Genomic DNA, 8,537 nt, shown 5'->3' with positions numbered 1-8,537 from the left:
TCATATTAAAACAGTCATATAATCTTAACAAGATCCTCGAATTATTATAATAATTACATAGATCAATAAATAATTTATGATACACCTTATTAAAATAATTCTTTTCAGCATAATATTTAAATAATTTTATCCGATACGCAATATTTTATAATTCAAATATTCATGCAAAACAACTGGGGCTGTGTGTTTTTCAGAAATAAAAAAACCTGAAAGCATGAAGCAGGTCCAATTTCTGATCGGATTGAAGCTCAAACACATTGGACTAAATTCTAAGTTAAAGGGATGCTATGGTGGCATGCTATGGTGCAATGCAACATATATCAGCTTTAGATAATTAAATCCGTAATTACGTTAAGGATTAGGACATGTATTTAATGTATCAACTATTTCTATCTGAATTTCCTACAATGTTGATCTCCACCAACCCTCCTCGGTTACCACAATACGGTAACCTGCAAAACAACCGAGGAAGAATAAAAAGGGAGTCGGCTGATACTTTTTAACAGTAAATTTGGTATCTGTTTGCGAAATTGAATTTACCCTAGTTTCAAAGATGTATTGGAGCTTTCGTAGTCGTGCGGATTACCGTTGGAAGTACAAACGTTGGTCACCGACTCCAACGACTGACCTTCCTCGAAGAAGATGTTCTCCGAGTCGCCGGCAACTTGTCTTCGGCCTTCGGATATCTGCAATACCCGCAGTGATGAAAGCCTGTGGCCTATTACCTATACTTATAAATATAATAGCATGGAATAGTGTTATGTATGACAAGGAAAAGCCATACTTGCTACTTCAATCGTTCATTTTCTTCCATCAATTCAGTTTCCTGCATGCATCAAAACAATCTTATGTCTGTTCTCTAGTATCTTTTTTATTTATCCTTTTTGACTGTTATTTGAATGTTTATATACTGACCTTTCTTTGGAGGTCACTGATTTCTCTCATAATCCTTTGACCCTAAAATACATTATGTAAGACATGCATCAAAAGAAATCCTTTGAACCTCGTTAAAATTCTTGTGTTCTTTCGTTTACTTTGCCCGATTTATCAACACATTATTAATTAGAGCTAATTAAGTTCATATGTTTAATCATTGCCTAAAACTTTTACAGAAAAAGCAAGAACCTTTTTCTCCATCACACGGTTCAACCCAACTTCCAAAGATTTCTCTAGCTGCTGTAGTTCTTCAACATTTAATCCTTGGAGTTCCTCACCCCTCATTTGCCTCTTTTAATGTAGAATCAACTTTATATATGCATATATCCTCATGAATAAAATTGATAAGAAAAAAATTATACCTCAGTTGATGACTTTTCTCTGCTATTTCCATTGTCAGCATGGACTGGTTGCCGTCTACGAGCTACAGACAAGAAAACGTAGTGTGAAACAAGGGGCTACACAGCAAGACTTTCACAACTATCAAGCCAACTGATTAAATATTAGCATGAAAAATACGAAAAAGTGCAGAAAGATAAGAAGAAATATTTAAAAAAAAAACAACTAACCTGCAACTCAAGACATGGTTGTTCAGCTTCTCCAGGTTCTTCGAGCGCAAATGGTCCCTTTCTAATATCTCCTTCATGCTGAAATTAAAACATAAAACCATACTTTGTTTCCCCCCCCCTCTTTAATGTTAAACTATAGTATGCTCTCATCATCAGGTTTGTGCCCTAGAAGCTACATCTAGCATACTCAAAGTTGAAAATTTATACTCTCCTACTGAGAAAGCGTAAACTGTTACAACTATATAGAAAAAAAAGATGAAAAGTAATTCAAACCAAGTGTTTGGGAAGAGAGAATATGACAAGGATACCTTGAGCTGTAATGAAAAACTTAATGAAAATAGAAACTGATTATTGTTATTGATTGATTGCTTTACAAGTACACTACTCATCTTTATATACAAGTAACGGTGCATATGTAACAGTCATAACAACTGCAACAGAAAGTTTGTTACGCTGTAAACTAACTGAGCTCACTAAACATTGCTAAACTGAAGCACACTGCATACTCGTTCATGCTGATGTTGTAGTCCATCCAATATGCTCCCTGCTTCTTCCATCTTCAACTTCTTTAAACGACACAACACCTAATCTTTGTCTAAACACATGAAAATAGTCTTTTCACAATGCCTTTGTAAAACCATCAGCCACCTGATGCGAAGATGGTACATAGTTCACCTTCAATTTGTTTGCTGCCACCTTTTCTCTCACGAAATGAACATCCAATTCCACATGCTTGGTTTTAGCATGGTAAATTGGATTGTCACTCATTGATATGACGCTGGAATTATCACTCTAGATGACAGGCGTGCCTTGTAGCTTAATCCCCATACTGTTTAGCAACGTGGTCACCCATGTAGCATCAGAGGAAGCATCAGCCAAACTCCTATACTCAGCTTCAGTTGTGGACCTGGACACTGTTTTCTGTTTCTTGGAGTTCCACACGACTAGATTTCCTGCAAGATACAAACAACTGCCTGAGATTGATCTTCTATCATCCATGTTTCCTGCCCAGTCAGCATCTGCAAATGCAACGAGTTGAAACATCAATTCATTTCGAGACAGAACCAGTCCATAATCCAAGGTGCCATTTAAGTATCTGAGAACACGTTTCACTGCAGATAAATGCTGCTCACACGGTGCATGCATGAACTGGGCCAATTTACTGACATTGTACGCTATATCAGGTCTCGTATGACAAGCATACAACATCGATCCTACAAGACTCCTATACTCATTTGGATCAATGAGAGGACTGCCAGCTTCTTTGGTCAGCTTGAGGGATGAGACCATTGGTGTAGGCATCGGGGTGGCATTGCTCATATGCACTTTATCCAACAATTCCATGATATACTTCCTTTGGCTCAGAAATATGTTGTCACCTACATACTTGACTTCAATCCCCAGAAAGAAGCTGAGTTGTCCCAGGTCCTTGAGAGAAAATTTCTCTTCGAGTAATCTAACCACTTCTTCTACTTTGCACACCAAACTACCAGTAACAATTATGTCATCCACATATACTAGGGCATATACTACATATTCCTCTCTTTTCATTACAAACAATGAGCAATCAGCAAGTGACACTTCAAACCCAATAAGTATCAGATGTTCCTTTAGCTTAACATACCAGTTTCGAGGGGCCTGTCTTAGTCCATACAAGGCTTGATTTAAAAAGGCATTATTTATGTCTACCTGTCTCAAACACACCTCTTTTGAACAGCTACAACAAGTATCACATTGATTGTGGAGGACTTTGCCACTGGGCTGAATGTGTCTTGAAAATCTTGCCCAGGAATTTGAGAAAAGCCTCTTGCCACTAATATGGCTTTTTACCTTTGTAATGTGCCGTAAGTATTTCTTTTAATTCTAAACAACCACTTGCATCCAACAGGGAATCTGCCTTCAGGAAGTCTAACCAGTGTCCATGTATTGTTTTTGACCAAGGCATTATATTCTTCTTGAACAACTGTCTTCCACTTATCAGACTTAAGTGCATCATAAATTGAATGTGGCTCTTCTTCTTCATCATCATTTTGCATGCTCAGATACACTTTAGGTTTAAAAATTCCCCTCTTTCTTCTAGTTATCATGTGATGACTAGGGACAACCTTGGAGCTTGATGTAGCATTTGAGTCAGGATGTATTAATTCTTGTTGCTCGCTCATTATTTCATTTTCAGGACTTATATGTTGCTCATCTCCAGCTCTTTCAACACCAAGTTCAGGAGTAACAGAATGCATCGAACCAGCATCTTTATCTTCAGCAGATTGGTTCATCAACCTAGAGTCAGATTCTTGAACTGAACCACCTACAGATGGTTGTGTATTGACCTGTGGATGTTGTGTTACGTTCATGCAATCATCAACTCGAGCAAACACTCTATGTGCACCATTGATAACTGTCAGTTTTTGTGAAGTCAATTGACCTGTGTCACTTATTTTGTCACTGCTTCCTGCAAAAGGAAAATAACACTCATCAAAGACTACATGCCTTGAGATATAAATTTCTCATTTGGTGCTAAACACTGATAGCCCTTATGATGAGCACTGTAACCAAGGAATGTACACGGTTGAGACCTAAAGTCCAACTTGTGTTGCTGAAACATTCGAAGATGTGGGAAGCACCTGCACCCAAACACACGCATACAACCGTAATCTGGAAGTTTGTTATAAAAGGCTTCAAAAGGTGACTTGCCATGCATAACCTTAGTTGGCAGTCTATTTATAAGGTACACTGCTGTACTTACAGCATAAGACCAGAATCTTAATGGGACTGATGCTTGTGCCATTAAGACCAAGGCTAACTCAATAATGTGTCGATGCTTTCTCTCAACAACACCGTTTTGCTCTGAGGTGTGAGGCATGTCAAACGATGGTGAACTCCCATATTGGCCAACACAACAGTTAATGGTATGTATTCTCCACCCCATTCAGTTTGAAGTTCTCTTATCACAGTTTCAAACTGAGTTTTGACAAATGCACGAAACAATTGAAAGGCCTGTATTGTTTGGTCCTTGTTCTTCAGTAAATACACCTAGCAGTGCCTCGTACAGGCATCCACAAATGACACATAATTCCTGAAACCATTTGAGACTATGTGTGAAGGTCCCCATAAGTCAAAAAACACTAGTTGAAAGGGTTTATCATACACTGTGGTTGACTCATGAAATGGTATTTTATGACTTTTCCCCATTCGATAAGCTACACAAACATTTTTACTCTCTTTATTGAATGAAGAGGCAATATCAACCCCAATTTATTTACAAATTTACATCAATGGAACATGAGCAAGATGCCCAAGTCTTTGATGCCACAAATCATACATGTTTATACCAGTGGCTACATTTACTATCATTGATCTTGACTTATTGTCACAAGGTGTATGATCAGCAACAAAATGATATAAACCAGCAGTCTCCCATCCTTGCAACAGCACCTTTCGAGTCTTCTCATCTTTCACCAAGCAGTGACTTACATGGAATTCAAAAAATACCCCATTCTCTCTAGCAAACTTAGAGATAGATAAAAGGTTTTTAGTAATATCAGGAACATGCAGAAGATTATTAATATAAAGAGCTCGAGAACTGGTTTGAATGAAAGATGAACCAATCTTGTATATATCAAGATTATTTCCATTTCCTACAACAAGCTTACCTGGTCCTGAATAATCAGACCCATTGTTAAGTTTGGAACTGTCTGGAGTGACATGGTGAGTAGCTCCTGAATCTATAACCCATTTATCCGAGCTGGAAGATAATGAAGACGAGCTCTGTACTGGTGTACATCCATTATTTGTACATGTATAGCATTCATTTTCAAACCCAGTTGTCTGTGCATTCAAAGATTCTTGTTTGTTAGCCAATACTCCAGAAAATGACTGATCAAACCGATGCCAACATCTATCAACAGTGTGACAGATCTTTCTACACAATTGACATTGTACCCTTGCTCTTCCACGACCTCGAAAGCTAGTTCGGCCACGAGAGTACTGCTGTGAACTTCTTTCATTCGCAGTGTACTGTGAATTAGCAGAACGATCATTAAACTTTCTTTGGTTATTATTTTGAACATATGCGACATTAGCATTGAGAAGTGGTTGCTTGAAAGCTTTTAAGTTGAGCTTCAGCATCAATTAATATAGAATGAACTCCATCAACTGTGAAGACATCTTTGCTTGCAGTAATAACAGCAACAAACAGTTGGTACTCAAATGGAAGTCCATTTAGGATTGTGGCAACCTGATCAATGTTAGATATCACACTGCCACATGCTCACAAACTTCTTTGATTGAAGTAAGGTATGATCGCATGCTCTCATCTCCTTTCTTGATGGCCCGTAATTTGCAGTGCAGACTCATTATACTGGTAGTCGACCGATTTGAAAAGAATTTAAGCACAATAGCCCATACCTTAACAGCAGTTTCAGCACCAACAAACTGTGGGAAGAGATGATCACTGATGGTGGATAATAGCCAAGATGCTATGGCACTATCTTGTTCCACAAAAACATCATATTCTTCATTGAGTACAAGATTACCATCAGTATCTAATATTTTCTCAGGTGGAGAACTAAGATCGTCGGTGAGTAACCTCTCAAGTCGATGACTTCGAACTGTTAAGAGGACCTGCTGCTTCCATCGAAGGAAATTCATCTCATCAAGCATGATGTTTATGCGTTTATTAGTGAACATCTTTCTAGGCCTCAACGACTCTGACCCTCCAAGAATGTTTCCAGGACCACCGAATGCCATGACACCAACTCTTGCAAGACGGATTCGGAATCTTGCCAAGAAGTATCACGCAGCAGAAGAGAAAACGAAACTTATCCCAGAACCAGCTGAGTGATTAATACCATAATGAAAAACTGAATTAAAATAGAAACTGATTATTGTTATTGATTGATTGCTTTACAAGTACACTACTCATCTTTATATACAAGTAACGGTGCATATGTAACAGTCATAACAACTGTAACAGAAAGTTTGTTACGCTGTAAACTAACTGAGCTCACTAAGCATTGCTAAACTGAAGCACACTGCATACTCGTTCATGCTGATGTTGTAGTCCATCCAATAAGCTGGCGTACTCAAAGAGCTTCCCAGTAGAAGAGAAAATAATAAGAGCAACATCTGCATCACAGAGAATGGCCAACTCCTCAGCTTTCTTAAACAACCCTCTTCTCCTTTTGGCAAAAGTCACCTGTCGGGCTGTGTTGTTATCAATCTTCCTAATCTGAATCTTTTCTCTTGCCATTTTTTCCTATATTTTTACTTGTTGATCTTCAGAAACAAAAAGTTGGCTTCCTTCTTAGAGCATTTGAGCAATCGAACTTCTATTTGGGGAATAACTCAAACATGGAATCAAGTAAATCTGGAAACCCCAAAAAACAAAGGTAAGTTTCTATAAATAGAGTTAGTTAAAACTCAAAAAGAGAAAAAAGCAAAGTTAAAGAAGGCAAGGGGACCCGTGTGGGTTAAACATGTCGGCATCTTGCCAAATTTAGTGTTGAAGAGAGAAAACCCTGCAATATATTGCAGACACGAGACTTGAAAACCAAAACAAACATATTAGCGGGATATTTATTTCATAGTTACCTACCAGTTTTGGTGGGATACTGAGAACAGAGAGCTCGTGAAAGAAAGCCAACAATGAAGGTTTTAAGAAAGTCCAGCAATGAAGCTTTTCTTTCTCCTCCTCCCCTATGTTTTGACTGTAATGGCTGTAAATGGAACTAGAAAGGACAGACAATGAATTGAAATGGATACTATGAAAAGAAATGGGGCACAACTCGTATGTCACTAAATTGCAGGGGTTTATTTCTAAAATTTTAAAAATAGTAATATTCCTTTTTTTTCTATATAGGAAAAATAATATTTCCATAATCGGTTTAGGTATTTTTATTAATTCATTTTTATCAATAAACATATTAATTATTAATGTTGTTAACTTTTATGTTCAATTTTTTCTGCGATCATATTCATAACATTTTATTTTTGACGTTTTAGTTAATTGGTTGCTTGGAGCTAGCATTTAATTGCTTTGTAATTTGCTAAGTATAATAGTTGAGTTGTTAATATTTGTTCAAATTTATACATCAAATTGTTTTCATACTAAATAAATATAATTATTTATATAATACATTAACACAAATAACTGTTCATTGATAATTATAATTTTAATAGTAAAATTTTAATTTTTATGTTTGTATTAATCAAAAGTAAAATTTAGATATCTTACTATATATTAGGTAAAATAATAATAGTAATTATTCCGTATAAATAAAACTAAATAATTTCATAGTATTATTAGACCTATCTCAAAAGATGTATAAGTCTTGTGTTATTTTTTTTAAATGAGATCCTAAAATATTTTATAATAAGAAAAAATTATAAAATATCAAAATTTATCATATTACAGTTGTTTCTTGCAAAATAAAATTTTCAAACATATGAAACTAAGGCAATGTCATAGAACAACTTTATATTCGTAACATTTTATCTAAAAATTATTATCTTCTGGATGCTCTTAAAAATAAACTCGTGATATTTTTTCAAAATATAAAACCTCTAAATTTTGAGATTTGATACCGTATCACGTACCATAATTGTAAATGAACAATGATTAAACATAACAAAAGATTCCAATGTGCCATAACAATACTACTGATATGAAACGAATGCTTTCAAAATTTTACTAATATAAATACAAAATATTTAAATATTCATAATATAAATACATAAGTTATTATCGAGTAAGAGTATAGAATAAATGATAAACTACTTGAATTATTATCTAATTGGTGTTGAAATGATCATCGTTATTATGACTATTTAAAATAAACTGGAGATGAAATGCTTTTTCTTTGAAGGTTTGAACATGCCCCTATGTTAAGAATGGAATATCCAAACCATTAGACCAAGTAATTCAATTGATTCAATAATTACAACAAACTTTATTTATCTTATAATATTGTTTATAATAGAAAATTAAAGAGAAAAATCATTCAAATGAAGTTTCAAACCTATAACAATTATAAA

The 8,537-nt window shown here is 35.5% G+C and overlaps 1 pseudogene; it reads right to left on the bottom strand.

Annotated features, from left to right (window-relative positions):
• Positions 1 to 379: 379 nt before the first annotated feature.
• On the bottom strand, positions 380 to 6,753 carry LOC120131004 (annotated as a pseudogene).
• Positions 6,754 to 8,537: the final 1,784 nt, after the last annotated feature.

Source organism: Hibiscus syriacus, unplaced genomic scaffold, assembly GCF_006381635.1.
Source record: "Hibiscus syriacus cultivar Baekdansim isolate YM2019G1 unplaced genomic scaffold, ASM638163v2 tig00110548_pilon, whole genome shotgun sequence".
Lineage (NCBI taxonomy): Eukaryota > Viridiplantae > Streptophyta > Magnoliopsida > Malvales > Malvaceae > Hibiscus > Hibiscus syriacus.
This window is presented reverse-complemented; position numbering and strand designations above follow the sequence as displayed.